The 17639-nt window shown below is 39.3% G+C and overlaps 1 pseudogene; it reads left to right on the top strand.

Moving 5' to 3' along the window:
- The first annotated feature begins 14679 nt into the window (after positions 1-14679).
- Positions 14680-16942, top strand: Rps6-ps9 (ribosomal protein S6, pseudogene 9; annotated as a pseudogene).
- The last annotated feature ends 697 nt before the right edge of the window (positions 16943-17639 follow it).

The raw sequence follows: 17639 nt of genomic DNA, 5'->3' as shown, positions 1-17639 counted from the left end.
AAGAAGAAGGATGAGTAAAGTGTGGATGTTTCAGTCCTTCTAGAAGGGGGAACAAAAATATTAATAGGAGGGACTACAAAGACAACATTTGGAGCAGAGACTGAAGGAAAGGCCATCCAGAGACTCCCCCACCTGGGTATACAGCCCATATACAGACACCAAACCTAGACAATATTTCTGATGCCAAGAATTGCATGCTGAGAGGAGCCTGATATAGCTGTCTCCTAAGAGACTCTACCAGAGTTTGACAAATACAGAGGTGGATGCTCACAGTCAACCACTGAACTGAGAATGGAGTCCCCATTGGAGGAGTTAGAGGAAGGATTGAAGGAGCTGAAGGGGCTTGCAACCCCATAAGAATAACAATACCAGGGCTCCCAGGGACTAAACCACCATCCAAAGAGGACACATGGACAGACCCATGGCTCCAGCTGCATATGTAGTGGAGGATGGCCTTTTGGGCACCAATTGGTGGAGAAACCCATGGTCCTGCCAAGGCTCAATCCCCCAGTGTAAGGAATGTCAGGATGGGAAGGTAGGAGGGGGGGGATGGTGAGGGAAGAAGGGTGAGCGGAAATGGGATAGGGAGTTTATGGACAGGAAACCAGGGAAGGGGATAACATCTGAAATGTAAATGAAATATACCCAATAAAAAAAGATAGATTGCATTGATAAATGGAAAATTTATACTTGTCCTTTCTGTGAATAATTCCGTGTGTCACATACTTGTGTTTGTTTTTTAATATACTGAATCACGTATCCCAGGCTAGTCTTAAAATCACTAGATAGTCATTAATGGCCTTGAACTCCTGATCATTTGGTTGCCAACTCTACTTTTTTCAATAACAGAACTCCATTAACTAAATAACTACAATTTTAAATTTTAACATTTTTATCATTTGTTTAAGACTGATTTTTGTGTCTTTATCATTAATCATTTTATTTGTTTATATTTCAAATGTTATCCCCTTCCCAGTCTCCCCTCCATGAACCCCCAACCTATCCCCCTATCTTTTGCCTCTAAGAGGGTACTCCCCCACTCACCCACTTATGCCTCACCCCTCAATTATTCCCCTACTCTGGGGCATCTAGCCTGCACAGAACCAAATGCCATCCCAGGCACTGAAGCCATATAAGGCCATCCTTTGTTACAGAGGTAGCTGGAGCCATGGGTCCCTCCATGAGTACTCTTTGGTTGGTGGTTTAGTCCCTGGGAGTCCTGAGGGGTCTGCTTAGTTGACTCCCCAGGCTTAGTCCAATGGTTAGCTGTATTTGTATCTGTCTTAGGTGCTGGCAGAGCCTTTCAGAGGATACACATAATTAACTTTTGTCTGCAAGAACATCTTGGTATCAGCAATAGTGTTAGGGTTTGGTATCTATAGATAGAATGGAACCCAAGGTGGAGTTCTTTTTGGATGGTCTTTCCTTCAGTATCTCCTCTATTTTTGTCCCTGCATTTCCTTTACACAGGAACAATTCTGGGTTAAAAATTTTGAGATGGGTGGGTGACCCCATCCCTCAACTGAGGACAATGTCTATCTACTGAAGGTGGTCTCTTCAGGTTCTATCTCCTTACTGTTGTGCATTTCGGCTAATGTCATCGCCATTGGATCCTGGGAGTCTCTCAAATCCCTGGCATCTGGGACTGTCTAGTGGTTCTCCCCACTATTACCCATCACCCATTGATATATATTTCTATTAATTCTCTTGACCCTTTGTACTTCTCTCCTTTCTCCTCCCATATCTGATCCTGTACTCCCTCTCTTTCCTCCCCCACCCCTTTTTCACCCAGGTTCCTTCCTCCCTCTGACTCCCATGATTATTTTGTTACCCCTTCTAAGTGGGATTGTCATTTTGTCCGATTGACAGTGGTCTTTGCCTTACAGAAACTTTCAGTTTAATTGGGTCACATTTTTCAATTGTTGATTGTAGAGCCTGAGCCATTAAGGTTCTGTTCAGAAAATTTTCTCCTGTGCCAATGTGGTCAAGGGTATTTACCACTTCTATTGGACTTAGCCTATCTGGTTTTATGTGGAGGTCCTTCATCCACTTGGACTTGAGCTTTGTACAAGGAAATAAAAAATAGATCAACTTGCATTCTGCTTTATGCAGATTACCTGTTAGACCAGCACTATTTGTTGAAGATGCTTTCTTTTTTCCACTGAATGATTTTGTGTTCTTTGTCAAAGATCAAGTGAGCATAGGTGTGTGGGTTTGTTTTTGGGTTTTCAGTTCTATTCCATTGATCTAACTGCTTGTCTCTGTACTAATACCAGGCAGTTTTTATCATGATTGCTCTGGAATATAGCTTGAGGTTAGGGATGGTGAGTCCCCCAGAAGTTCTTTTATTGTTGAGAATTGTTTTTGCAATCTTGCTTTGCTTGTTTGTTTGATTGTTATTCCAGAATTTTGATGGGGATTGCATTGAGTCTGTTGACTGCTTTTGGAAAGATGGCTATTTTTTCTATGCTAATCCTACCAATCCATGAGCATGGGAGATCTTTTCATCTTTTTTTTTTAATAGTTTTTTTTTTATTAACTTGAGTATTTCTTATATACATTTCAAGTGTTATTCCCTTTCCCGGTTTCCGGGCAAAATCCCCCTCCCCTCTCCTGTTCCTTATGGGTGTTCCCCTCCCAACCCTCCCCCCATTGCCGCCCTCCCCCCATAGTCTAGTTCACTGGGGGTTCAGTCTTAGCAGGACCCAGGGCTTCCCCTTCCACTGGTGCTCTTACTAGGATATTCATTGCTACCTATGGGGTCAGAGTCCAGGGTCAGTCCATATATAATCTTTAGGTAGTGGCTTAGTCCCTGGAAGCTCTGGTTGCTTGACATTGTTGTACTTTTGGGGTCTCGAGCCCCTTCAAGCTCTTCCAGTTCTTTCTCTGATTCCTTCAACGGGGGACCTATTATCAGTTCAGTGGTTTGCTGCTGGCATTCGCCTCTGTATTTGCTGTATTCTGGCTGTGTCTCTCAGGAGCGATCTACATCCGGCTCCTGTCGGTCTGCACTTCTTTGCTTCATCCATCTTGTCTAATTGGGTGGCTGTATATGTATGGGCCACATGTGGGGCAGGCTCTGAATGGGTGTTCCTTCAGTCTCTGTTTTAATCTTTGCCTCTCCCTTCCCTGCCAAGGGTATTCTTTTTCCTCATTTAAAGAAGAAGTGAAGCATTCACATTTTGATCATCCGTCTTGAGTTTCGTTTGTTCTAGGGATCTAGGGTAATTCAAGCATTTGGGCTAATAGCCACTTATCAATGAGTGCATACCATGTATGTCTTTCTGTGATTGGGTTAGCTCACTCAGGATGATATTTTCCAGTTCCAACCATTTGCCTACGAATTTCATAAACTCGTTGTTTTTGATAGCTGAGTAATATTCCATTGTGTGGATGTACCACATTTTCTGTATCCATTCCTCTGTTGAAGGGCATCTGGGTTCTTTCCATTTTCTGGCTATTATAAATAAGGCTGCGATGAACATAGTGGAGCACGTGTCTCTTTTATATGTTGAGGCATCTTTTGGGTATATGCCCAAGAGAGGTTTAGCTGGATCCTCAGGCAGTTCAATGTCCAATTTTCTGAGGAACCTCCAGACTGATTTCCAGAATGGTTTTACCAGTCTGCAATCCCACCAACAATGGAGGAGTGTTCCTCTTTCTCCACATCCTCGCCAGCATCTGCTGTCACCTGAGTTTTTGATCTTAGCCATTCTCACTGGTGTGAGGTGAAATCTCAGGGTTGTTTTGATTTGTATTTCCCTTATGACTAAAGATGTTGAACATTTCTTTAGGTGTTTCTCAGCCATTCCGCCTTCCTCAGCTGTGAATTCTTTGTTTAGCTCTGAACCCCATTTTTTAATAGGGTTATTTGTTTCCCTGCGGTCTAACTTCTTGAGTTCTTTGTATATTTTGGATATAAGGCCTCTATCTGTTGTAGGATTGGTAAAGATCTTTTCCCAATCTGTTGGTTGCCGTTTTGTCCTAACCACCGTGTCCTTTGCGTACAGAAGCTTTGCAGTTTTATGAGATCCCATTTGTCGATTCTTGATCTTAGAGCATAAGCCATTGGTGTTTTGTTCAGGAAATTTTTTCCAGTGCCCATGTGTTCCAGATGCTTCCCTAGTTTTTCTTCTATTAGTTTGAGTGTGTCTGGTTTGATGTGGAGGTCCTTGATCCACTTGGACTTAAGCTTTGTACAGGGTGATAAGCATGGATCGATCTGCATTCTTCTACATGTTGCCCTCCAGTTGAACCTGCACCATTTGCTGAAAATGCTATCTTTTTTCCATTGGATGGTTTTGGCTCCTTTGTCAAAAATCAAGTGACCATAGGTGTGTGGGTTCATTTCTGGGTCTTCAATTCTATTCCATTGGTCTATCTGTCTGTCTCTGTATCAATACCATGCAGTTTTTATCACTATTGCTCTGTAATACTGCTTGAGTTCAGGGATAGTGATTCCCCCTGAAGTCCTTTTATTGTTGAGGATAGCTTTAGCTATCCTGGGTTTTTTGTTATTCCAGATGAATTTGCAAATTGTTCTGTCTAACTCTTTGAAGAATTGGATTGGTATTTTGATGGGGATTGCATTGAATCTGTAGATTGCTTTTGGTAAAATGGCCATTTTTCCTATATTAATCCTGCCAATCCATGAGCATGGGAGATCTTTCCATCTTCTGAGGTCTTCTTCAATTTCTTTCCTCAGTGTCTTGAAGTTCTTATTGTACAGATCTTTTACTTGCTTGGTTAAGGTCACACCGAGGTACTTTATATTATTTGGGTCTATTATGAAGGGTGTCGTTTCCCTAATTTCTTTCTCGGCTTCTTTCTCTTTTGTATAGAGGAAGGCAACTGATTTATTTGAGTTAATTTTATACCCAGCCACTTTGCTGAAGTTGTTTATCAGCTTTAGTAGTTCTCTGGTGGAACTTTTGGGATCACTTAAATATACTATCATGTCATCTGCAAATAGTGATATTTTGACTTCTTCTTTTCCGATCCGTATCCCCTTGATCTCCTTTTGTTGTCTGATTGCTCTGGCTAGAACTTCAAGAACTATATTGAATAAGTAGGGAGAGAGTGGGCAGCCTTGTCTAGTCCCTGATTTTAGTGGGATTGCTTCAAGTTTCTCTCCATTTAGTTTAATGTTAGCAACTGGTTTGCTGTATATGGCTTTTACTATGTTTAGGTATGGGCCTTGAATTCCTATTCCTTCCAGGACTTTTATCATGAAGGGGTGTTGAATTTTGTCAAATGCTTTCTCAGCATCTAATGAAATGATCATGTGGTTTTGTTCTTTCAGTTTGTTTATATGATGGATCACGTTGATGGTTTTCCGTATATTAAACCATCCCTGCATGCCTGGGATGAAGCCTACTTGATCATGGTGGATGATTGTTTTGATGTGCTCTTGAATTCGGTTTGCCAGAATTTTATTGAGTATTTTTGTGTCGATATTCATAAGGGAAATTGGTCTGAAGTTCTCTTTCTTTGTTGTGTCTTTGTGTGGTTTAGGTATAAGAGTAATTGTGGCTTCGTAGAAGGTATTCGGTAGTGATCCATCTGTTTCAATTTTGTGGAATAGTTTGGATAATATTAGTATGAGGTCTTCTATGAAGGTTTGATAGAATTCTGCACTAAACCCGTCTGGACCTGGGCTCTTTTTGGTTGGGAGACCTTTAATGACTGCTTCTATTTCCTTAGGAGTTATGGGGTTGTTTAACTGGTTTATCTGTTCCTGATTTAACTTCGATACCTGGTATCTGTCTAGGAAATTGTCCATTTCCTGAAGATTTTCAAATTTTGTTGAATATAGGTTTTTATAGTAAGATCTGATGATTTTTTGAATTTCCTCTGAATCTGTAGTTATGTCTCCCTTTTCATTTCTGATTTTGTTAATTTGGACGCACTCTCTGTGTCCTCTCGTTAGTCTGGCTAAGGGTTTATCTATCTTGTTGATTTTCTCAAAGAACCAACTTTTGGTTCTGTTGATTCTTTCTATGGTCCTTTTTGTTTCTACTTGGTTGATTTCAGCTCTGAGTTTGATTATTTCCTGCCTTCTACTCCTCCTGGGTGTATTTGCTTCTTTTTGTTCTAGAGCTTTTAGGTGTGCTGTCAAGCTGCTGACATATGCTCTTTCCTGTTTCTTTCTGCAGGCACTCAGCGCTATGAGTTTTCCTCTTAGCACAGCTTTCATTGTGTCCCATAAGTTTGGGTATGTTTTATCTTCATTTTCATTAAATTCTAAAAAGTTTTTAATTTCTTTCTTTATTTCTTCCTTGACCAGGTTATCATTGAGTAGAGCATTGTTCAATTTCCACGTATATGTGGGCATTCTTCCCTTATTGTTATTGAAGACCAGTTTTAGGCCGTGGTGGTCCGATAGCACGCATGGGATTATCTCTATCTTTCTGTACCTGTTGAGGCCCGTTTTTTGACCAATTATATGGTCAATTTTGGAGAAAGTACCATGAGGAGCTGAGAAGAAGGTATATCCTTTTGCTTTAGGATAGAATGTTCTATAAATATCCGTTAAGTCCATTTGGCTCATGACTTCTCTTAGTCTGTCGACATCACTGTTTAATTTCTGTTTCCATGATCTGTCCATTGATGAGAGTGGGGCGTTGAAGTCTCCCACTATTATTGTGTGAGGTGCAATGTGTGTTTTGAGCTTTAGTAAGGTTTCTTTTACATATGTAGGTGCCCTTGTATTTGGGGCATAGATATTTAGGATTGAGAGTTCATCTTGGTGGATTTTTCCTTTGATGAATATGAAGTGTCCTTCCTTATCTTTTTTGATGACTTTTAGTTGGAAATTTATTTTATTTGATATTAGAATGGCTACTCCAGCTTGCTTCTTCTGACCATTTGCTTGGAAAGTTGTTTTCCAGCCTTTCACTCTGAGGTAGTGTCTGTCTTTGTCTCTGAGGTGTGTTTCCTGTAGGCAGCAGAATGCAGGGTCCTCATTGCGTATCCAGTTTGTTAATCTATGTCTTTTTATTGGGGAGTTGAGGCCATTGATATTGAGAGATATTAAGGAATAGTGATTATTGCTTCCCTTTATATTCATATTTGGATGTGAGGTTATGTTTGTGTGCTTTCATTCTCTTTGTTTTGTTGCCAAGACGATTAGTTTCTTGCTTCTTCTAGGGTATAGCTTGCCTCCTTATGTTGGGCTTTACCATTTATTATCCTTTGTAGTGCTGGATTTGTAGAAAGATATTGTGTAAATTTGGTTTTGTCATGGAATATCTTGGTTTCTCCATCAATGTTAATTGAGAGTTTTGCTGGATACAGTAACCTGGGCTGGCATTTGTGTTCTCTTAGGGTCTGTATGACATCAGTCCAGGATCTTCTGGCCTTCATAGTTTCTGGCGAGAAGTCTGGTGTGATTCTGATAGGTCTCCCTTTATATGTTACTTGACCTTTTTCCCTTACTGCTTTTAATATTCTTTCTTTATTTTGTGCGTTTGGTGTTTTGACAATTATGTGACGGGAGGTGTTTCTTTTCTGGTCCAATCGATTTGGAGTTCTGTAGGCTTCTTGTATGTCTATGGGTATCTCTTTTTTTAGGTTAGGGAAGTTTTCTTCTATGATTTTGTTGAAGATATTTACTGGTCCTTTGAGCTGGGAGTCTTCACTCTCTTCTATACCTATTATCCTTAGGTTTGATCTTCTCATTGAGTCCTGGATTTCCTGTATGTTTTGGACCAGTAGCTTTTTCTGCTTTACATTATCTTTGACAGTTGAGTCAATGATTTCTATGGAATCTTCTGCTCCTGAGATTCTCTCTTCCATCTCTTGAATTCTTTTGGTGAGGCTTGTATCTACAGCTCCTTGTCTCTTCTTTTGGTTTTCTATATCCAGGGTTGTTTCCATGTGTTCTTTCTTGATTGCTTCTATTTCCATTTTTAATTCCTTCAACTGGTTGATTGTGTTTTCCTGGAATTCTTTCAGGGATTTTTGCGATTCCTCTCTGTAGGCTTCTACTTGTTCTCTAAGGGAGTTCTTCATGTCTTTCTTGAAGTCCTCCAGCATCATGATCAAATATGATTTTGAAAATAGATCTTGCTTTTCTGGTGTGTTTCGATATTCCATGTTTGTTTTGATGGGAGAATTGGGCTCCGATGGTGCCATGTAGTCTTGGTTTCTGTTGCTTGGGTTCCTGCGCTTGCCTCTCGCCATCAGATTATCTCTAGTGTTACTTTGTTCTGCTATTTCTGACAGTGGCTAGACTGTCCTATAAGCCTGTGTGACAGGAGTGCTGTAGACCTGTTTTCCTCTCTTTCAGTCAGTTATGGGGACAGAGTGTTCTGCTTTCTGGCGTGTAGTTTTTCCTCTCTACAGGTCTTCAGCTGTTCCTGTGGGCCTGTGTCTTGAGTTCACCAGGCAGCTTTCTTGCAGCAGAAAATTTGGTCTTACCTGTGGTCCTGAGGCTCAGGTTCGCTCGTGGGGGTGCTGCCCACGGGCTCTCTGCAGCGGCAGCAACCAGGAAGACCTGTGCCGCCCCTTCCGGGAACTTCAGTGCACCAGGGTTCCAGATGGTCTTTGGCTTTTTCCTCTGGCGTCCGAGATGTGTGTGCAGGGAGCAGTCACTTCTGGTTTCCCAGGCTTGTCTGCCTCTCTGAAGGTTTAGCTCTCCCTCCCACGGGATTTGGGTGCAGAGAACTGTTTCCTTTTCATCTTTTGAGATCTTTGATTTCTTTCTTGAGAGACTTGAAGTTCTTGTCATACAGATCTTTCACTTGCTTGATAAGAGTTATACTAAGATATTTTATATTATTTGTGACTAATGTGAAGGGTGTTGTTTCCTTAATTTCTTTCTCAGTACATTTATCCTTTGTGTAGAGAAAGACTGATTTGTTTGAATTAATTTTATATCCAATCACTTCTCTGAAGTTGTTTATCAGGTGTAGAAGTTCTCTGGTAGAAGTTTTGGCGTCTCTTATTTATATTATCATATCATCAGCAAATAACGAAACCTTGACTTCTTCTTTTCCAATTTGTGTCCCTTTGCCCTCCTCTGTTGTCTAATTGCTCTGGCTAGGACTATGAGTATTATATTGAAGAAGTAGGGAGAGAGTGGGCAACCTTGTCTTGTCCCTGATTTTAGTAGGATTGTTTCAAGTTTCTCTCCATTTAATTTGATGTTGGCTGTTAGTTTGCTGTATATTGCTTTTATTATGTTTAGGTATGGGCCTTGAGTTTCTGATCTTTCCAACACTTTTAACATGAAGTGGTGTTGTCAAAGATATTTTCAGCATCTAATGAGATGATCATGCTTTTTTTTCTTTGAGTTTGTTTATATAGTGGATTATGTTGCTTTCAGGTGTGTTAAGGTATTCAGGGCTTGCTATGGTGAGAGAACTGGGTGCCAAGAACAAGTGCCAAGTAGCATTGGTTTTTGTTGCTTATCTCCTTGTGCTTGCCTCTTGACATCTGGGTATCTCAGGTACTAACTGGTCCTGCTGTCTTTGACTTGATTCTCTCCAACCTGTGAGCCTATGAGCCTGGTTCTTATATAGCTTCTTGGAGTCAAGCTGTCTCTGGGTATAGAAGGATGTTTGGAGCACCAAATCTGCCTGGGTCTGAGTTGTGGGCCAGAATGAAGTTGTGCCCTCATCTGTCCATTTGTAACATGTCCAGACCTCAAAGTGTGCCTGAGCTCCCCTCAGAGTTCCAGGTAGCTGAGTTCAGAGCAGAACACATGGAACCATTCAAGACTGCTAGGCACAGAATAATATTTTTTAGCTTCAATGACTTTTTGAAAGTAGAAAATGGTTAGTAGATACTCTTGAAAAGATGTTGCATAAATGCCCTAAGTTGAATGAGCCATGACATATGGCTACTAACACTTTGATACAATGCTACACTTTAGCAGAACACACTCCACACCATCAGGAAGTGTCAGGCTGGCAACAACTTGAGGTCTCTTGAATGCAATACATTAAAGAGCTGTGCATTGGTCATTGTCTAATTAACATATTTAGACTAACTTTGGATACAGGATTTTAAATTTAATTATTTTCCAAGTTTTCAGTGATCAGATCTTAAATGATAAGCAATAATAGTTCTAAATCTTAAAAATAAATGTTTAGAAATGGGTAATTTTTTTCAATTCTGTGGAACAGTATAGAACTTACACATTACTTTTGTCTTTGTTCTTTTCCTAGATGTATCACTACCACCCTTTTAAGATATGAATTTTTAATAATTATTTCATCATATTGATTTTAAAAGCAACAACAGTGAAATTTCTTCATAAATATTTTAAAAATAACAATTATTTCAGCTTTATGAATAATTTTAACATCATAATTTTATGGTTATCTGAAATTTTCTCCTCTTTTGCCTTTGACACTTAAGAACTAATTACATGTGTGACAGTTTGAATTAACATCTTGACAAAATCTAGCATCACCCTGAAAGGGAGATGTAATGACAAACTATCTAGACTAGGTGAGCCTATAAGCATTCTTGTGAGAGATTTTCTTCTATTTTTATTGTTATGCTACTTTTTTAAAAATGTATTTGTATTCATTGGCTTATAAAAACTTTCATAAAGTGTATCTCCTTGTACACGTTCTAGGTTCTGTTCTGCCCACGTTCAGACCCAACAAAAATTCTCAACTCTCTCTCTCTCTCTCTCTCTCTCTCTCTCTCTCTCTCTCTCTGTGTGTGTGTGTGTGTGTGTGTGTGTGTGTGTGTGTGTGTGTGTGTTTTACTGGATCTGTTACTCTAGAGAACCCTGACTAATAGAGTCTGTTTTGTGTTGAACAGCTAATCTTGGGCATGAGACCTGTCTTGGAATATGATTGTTGAACAAATAGGTCTTCCTCCACCTGCAGCTATCAATTGCAAATAATTTCTTAGTTTGGGGTGGAACCATCTGCCTACTTCCCTTTTACCACACTGGGATTTTGTCTGACTTGAACCTGTACACGTCTTGTTCATGCTGGCACAACTTCCTAAAGTGCATCCATAGGAAACTAATTTAACTGTAGTCAGCATATAATGAAGGAGATAATGCTCATTCCTTAGTCTAATACAGGTGTTGTAACAAAATATACTTCAGAATTTACAGTAACAGAAACTTACTGCTCAAAGTTCTGATGCTTGTAAGCTGAAGACCAAAGATCAGTTTGTACGTCCAGTGAGGCTCTGTCCTGTGCTTCATCAGTAGTGCATTCCTGTTATAGCTTCAGATGGTAGAGCAGTCAGGGCCACATTTCTAGTAAAAATTTTAATCACAGGGACTCTATTTTATTACCTAATAACTTTCCTTAGACCTTAGTTTTAATATTGCCATATTAAGGATTATCTTCCAAGATAAAATTTTGGGAAGACACAAACTTGTAGCATAGCATTAAATGATTTTGGTGATTTATACATTTCTTTTCTCATAAGGAGTCTATAACTAAATCAATTAACAAGATATGAAATTAATATCAACACCATACATGTCAAGGTACATTGACAACAAATGTTTTTGTCTATTCAATTAACCAAGAGACTTTCTGTGGTGGCTTGAAAGAAAGTGGTTTCAATTGGCTATAGGAACTATTAAGAGGTGTGGTATTGTTGGAGGAAGTGACTCATTAGGAATGGGGCTTTGACATTTCAGATCCTGGAGCCAGGCCCAAGGTCACTCTCTCTTTTTGCTGCCTTCAGATCTGGATATAGAATTTTCAGCTACTCCTCCAACATCATGCTTCCTGCTATGGTTTTGGCATGGCCAAACCTCTGAACGTTAAGCCAACACTTAAATCTAATATTTTCCTTTATAAGAGTTGCCTTGGTCATTTTTACAGCAATACAAAACATAACAGAGATGCTTTCTATCCATGAGCTTTTAATTGTGCACACAAATAGGCAGCATTTTAAGTTCTTCATCATACTAACATCTACATTTATGCAAATGCAGTTCACACCACATTACTGAAGAACATCCCTAACACTATGGGACAATGGTGGTTGCTTTGTATTTTTCACAGAAGGTTAAACATTCAGCAACACCACTCTATCATGTTATGTTATATAGTTTCACTGAAATATGACATTATAAATCATTTTAAGTCTTTAATAAACACCTCACAAGTGTATTAAAAGTATTAAAGTACTTGTCAGTACTGGAGCACACTAATGCTTAAAACATTACAAATGAAAGGAAAATACTTAAACTTCTTATTAATTCTCACAGTTACATATTGCTTATTTAATATTTCTAACAACTTAAGTCATGGTAACAATGTCTAATTTCTACTAGTTTTCTGTCTACAACTTAAAATGGATTATATTCTTCACAGAAAATGTACTAATGCTTAGAGTCTAGGCTGGGTATTTCCAGTTTCTTGGCCTCTTAGACAAAGATAAAAGCCTATACATATTTGCAAAGTAGCAAGAAAAGATCAGATATACTATAAGAGAGCAGTGAACCAAATAAATGAAGATATTCAAGGGTCTTAATAATTGTTTGGACTTCAAGAAGAATGATGTGCTAAAACGTATAGCATGAGAAGTTCTCTGTTGAGACTGACAGATTGCATAATCATTCCTTGGCTGTGTATCTCATCTTACTTGTAGGCATGTCAATAATGTTCAGGAATAAGATGGCAAATAGGGGATTCTCCTTAAAAGTTGACTTGGGGACATAAGGCTTGCCTTATAAGTATGAAAAACCACTCTACACCAAACTATCCCATTGCTTATAATTCACAGATTGTGTTGCACAATGTTTGAACAGAAAGAAGGTTGATAACACAGGCACAAAACCTTCAACCTACAATTTGTCCTACCTCTGAGATTTGCTGGGGTAAATGTAGCACAGAAGTTGTGAAAGTAGCCAACCAATGACTAGTCCAGTTTGAGACACATGCCATGAGTGGGGGACCATCCCTGGCACTGCCTAGAGAGCCAGGAGACAGAGGCTGAATGACCCAGAAATCAACAATAACATCAAGCATGAATGACTAGAAAGAAAGAAAGAAAAGAAGAAAGAAGGGAGGGAGGGAGGGAAGGAGGAAGAAAGAAAGAAAGAAAGAAAGAAAGAAAGAAAGAAAGAAAGAAAGAGAAAGAAAGGAAAGAAGGAAGGAAGGAAGGAAGGAAGAAAGAAAGAAAGAGGGAAAGAAAGAAAGGAAGGGAAGAAAATAGAAAGAAAGGAAAGAAGGAAGGAAGGAAGGAAGGAAGAAAGAGAGAGAGAGAGAGAAAGAAAGAAAGAAAGGAAGAAAGAAAGAAAGGAAGGAAGGAAGAAAGGATTCCTAATGATAATCTACTAAACTCGTAGATTGTCATCTAGCCCAGTTGTTATCGGAGAGGCTTCAACCAGCAACTGATGGGAAGAGACCCACAGCCAAGCATTGGGTGGAGCTTGAAGAATCCTGAAGAATATGGGAATGATTGTCAAAGTCAGAAGGGTTAATGACACCGTAATAATACCTACAGACTCAACTAACTTGGGTCCATAGGGTTTCACAGAGACTGAACTGCCTACCGGGGAGATACCATGGGACTGACCCAGGCAAATATGTTACAGTTGTGTAACTTTGTCTTGTGGGACCACCTACCAGGGAAAGCAAGGTTATCTGCTTTTGGTACTCTTTCCTCCCATTGGATTGCCTAGTCCAGACTTACTAGTAGGGGAGATGACTAGTTTTAGTGCAACTTGATGTGTCATGGCTGGTTGATAGGTTGGAGGAAGAGTGGATGGGGATTGGGAGGAGGAAAGGTGTAGGGAAGGAATTGGAAAGATAGGAGGGAGGGAAAACTGTAGTTGGGGTGTAAGATAAATAAAATTAAAATTAAGACAAAGAAATAAAGAGAGTTACTAAAGAGAGTAATTTATTTCCATTATTTATAGTAGAGACTTGTAGCCTGATACTGGTGTGTCCTACTCTTGTCAGCAGGATGCTAAATATTTTTTGGCAAAAAGATGCATATGTGCACTAAGGTAAAGAAGTTAGGCTGTCAAATTATTATTAGAAGAAGAGTATGTGCATAACCCAACCCTATATAGTGTATAGTCCAAAGCTAGTAAACTAATGCATATGCTTGCCTACCTTGAGAAAAATGATTTGCACACACACACACACACACACACACACACACAAACACACACACGCAATTCCCTAATATTCTATCATGTCTACAGGTGTCTTACCATGAAATTGTTGCTTTTTTAGCCTTATTTGAATGACTAATTTCTATCATTACCGTTGTAGAAATTGCGTTAGAGATTTTCATATTCACAGCTGATTTCTCATTTAGTAATTCAGAATCAGTGAGTTACAACTCATAAAATCCTAAGAGATCTAAAAGTCATTGTTGACCCACCACCAAAGATCATTTGCTTTCAATAATGTTTAAAAGTGTCATATTAATTACCTGTAGAAGAATTAATATTGATCCTTTTAGTATTAGATGTCTTTATATTCTAGAGCTATCTGAACATAGATTTGTGTTATTCTCAGCTTTGGTGAGAGATTGGTTTTGGCAATAAGGAGTGAATGGTTAATGCAGAGACGGCCAACTATAAATAACTGAGTGCTCAACTAAGGAAAGATTATGTATATTAATCTATCCATATCCATATAATGCTCAGGGAATATTATGCAAGATAAGGCAGAAAGGCTGTAAGAGCTGGAGAATGGGGAGTACTATAAAGTGATGGCTTCTGGACACAACATGGCTGCTGAACCCACCAACCCACAGCAGCTGTGGTTACCTCCAAGACCTGCACACGTTACAGGCAGTCAATATTCCAGCCTGAAGAAGAGGGCATTAGCCCTTCCATACGGGAAAAGCTATTCATTGTTAGAATCACTCTCCTTTGGGGATGTGTCCCCTGATAGATTACCCATGCTGCAGTACATGGCCACGCACTCATTGCATGAGAGCAGCACTAACTGGACTGGGGAGTTATTAATAACAATAAAATGGAGAACACAAAATTGTGAGGGAGACAGAGTTGAGAGCGCTAGTGAAAGTGGAGAGAACAGAGTGGTGACTGGATGTGATCAAAATACATTGTATAAATGTGTGACATTTCAAAAATGTTCTTAGAAAATAATAAAAATAAACTGTTTTTAGACTTCATTCTTCTACTGATATAACAAGTTAGTGCAAATCACAAGGCTTTAAAAACTGAAGGCTTACTTTCTGCTAATTTTGGATGTTTGAAATCCAAAGGGAACACTGTAGAATGATGGACAAGGGACACGAGGACAAATCTCCCTTGGTGCTCTTGAGTGTTCTTACATTGTGCCTGCTACCCTGATTCCAACCCTCTTGTCTTCAAAGCCAGCAGTTGCTTCCCACCCCCAGACTTTCCTTCCCCATTCTTCCATCCTCCTGATTACTTCTTCTATCTTATAAGTATTTTGTAATGTATGGGGCACCAAGATTACCAAGAATAGAGATACTCTTACCCTCAATTTTTTTAACTTGTTCAAATTTTCAAAGTGCCCTTTGCTACGTAAAGCAATGCATTCACAAATTTGAGGGGCAAGCATATAGACAGGTTACAGGATGGCTATTTTTCTGCTTACTACCTGAAGAAATGTCATTTTATTATTTTGACTATAACAGCATGGTGTTTTTTTTAAAAAAGTATATCTACTGTAATTTTAACACTAACTATGGACACCATTCTAATTACCATCTACGTTAGCTTGATTAAGTGTGTCTTCCATCAAAAAGCTGTATTTTCTTGTGATCATTTCAGGTAATATACTGAATTGAACATCATCTATATATAAAAACATAATACTTACTTTTAATTAAGTGAATCTCAAAGCATCATGTTTTATGGCATCATTTCCATTGTCTTTAAAATAATGTGTAAATTTTTCTAAGCTATTTACCCAAGAGAAGCCATAGTTAATCATCTAAGTCTTTCTCCCTATTTAAATAAAATTTGCTGTTATAACATCAGGTACTTTCTTGATGTCAAATGGAACCTGCATTTCATGAAATAAAAGCTTCAGGTATTGGTAATTTTTAAAATGTATCTTATTGTGTGCGGTGCCTCCTATCTGGTCAGCTGTGTGAAGATAAAGCTGAACGTCTCTCTCTCTCTCTCTCTCTCTCTCTCTCTCTCTCTCTCTCTCTCTCTCAGCTGTCAGCTGTCGGAAATTCACTGAAGTGGATGAAGTGGATGATGGGTAAGACCGCCTACAAAAAGCTTAGACCAGAGCAGTTACTGTTGCTGCTCTAGGGGAAGAGTGTAAGGGTCATGTGGTCAGAATCAGTGGTGGGAATGAAAAACAAGGCTTTTCCGTAAAGAGAGATGACTTGACCCAGAGAAGAACATACCTGCTGCTGAATATGGGCATTCTTGTTATAGACCAAAAACCTGCGGCCAGTTGTAGCATGGATGCCAATCTGGGTATTCTCAACTTGGTTATGAAAGAGAGATAGAGAGACAGACAGAGAGGGAGAGGGAGAGGGAGACGGGGAGGGAAAAGGAGAGGGAGAAGGAGAGGGAAAGGGAGAGAGAGAGGGAGATGGAGACAGAGACAGAGACAGACAAGAGAGAGAAAGAGAGAGAAAGAGAGAGAGAGAGAGAGAGAGAGAGAGAGAGAGAGAGAGAGATTCCTGGACTTGTAGTTACTGTTGTACCTTGGCTGTTGGGGCTGGAAAGGGTTAGCAGAATTTGAAATCGTTTCAATCTTTCTAAAGGTGACATTGACAAATATGTAGTCAGAAAGTCTTTAAACAAGGAAGGTAAGAAGCCCAGGGCCAAAGTACCCCAGAGTCAGTATCTTGGTACTCCATATGCCCTAACACAAATGAGGTAACGCATGAGGAGGAGGCTGTGGAATATGCTAAACTTTTATTTATGAGAATGAAAGAAGCCAAAGAAAAACGCCAAGAACAGATTGCCAAGAGCTGGAGGCTGGCCTCACTGAGAGCTTCTATTTCTAAGTCTGAGTCCAGTCAAAAATAAGCATTTAATAGTAACAAATAAATGATCAGACCACGAAATATATTAATAAGACGTCACAGAAAATCCAAATCGCTGTAGGGTGTTGCTGTATGAACAAGAAGTAATCCCTATAAATTTGGCCAAACACTTAGATGTAGGACTCGGTTGTTATTTTTTTTTCCAAATTCAGTTACATTATGGCATAATGAATGTTTTCCCACTTGGGCTTTACAGAATAAAGATATAAAAGAAAACCCAGCTTCTTCTTTCAGGCAGAAGCCAGAGAAAGTTAAATGGCTTGCAATTAGGTTCAGTCTTTGTGGGCAAACCTTTTTCAAGGTAGTGAAATCTTTAATGCTGTCCAGGTATATGGGCTGCACCTCCTCTCTCCCTTCTTGGCTCTAGCAAGCATAGTACACAGAGTGTTGCCCAAAATGCAGAAGATAATCTTGAGATGTTTTATCGTCCTGCCTGGTTGACTGGCTCAGAGCCTGGGGTAGAATTGTACATTAGCATTGCAGATTATATTAAAAGAGAGGGATGAGATCTGGACAGACACTTCTGGTGCATTATAAACGGTTGTGAATGTAAAAACTACCAAAGGATTGATTTTTGAAAGGGGTCTCAGTAAACGTAATACAAAATGTTTTATAAATTAATAGTGTTACCTAGTTCCCCATATCATTCTAAAATATATGCATGCCAAATATCATTTTAT

The sequence above is a fragment of the Rattus norvegicus genome, chromosome 2 (assembly GCF_036323735.1).
Source record: "Rattus norvegicus strain BN/NHsdMcwi chromosome 2, GRCr8, whole genome shotgun sequence".
In the NCBI taxonomy this organism is placed as follows: Eukaryota; Metazoa; Chordata; class Mammalia; order Rodentia; family Muridae; genus Rattus; species Rattus norvegicus.
Note: the sequence above shows the minus strand (reverse complement) of the source record. Positions and strands in the feature narration are given on the sequence as shown.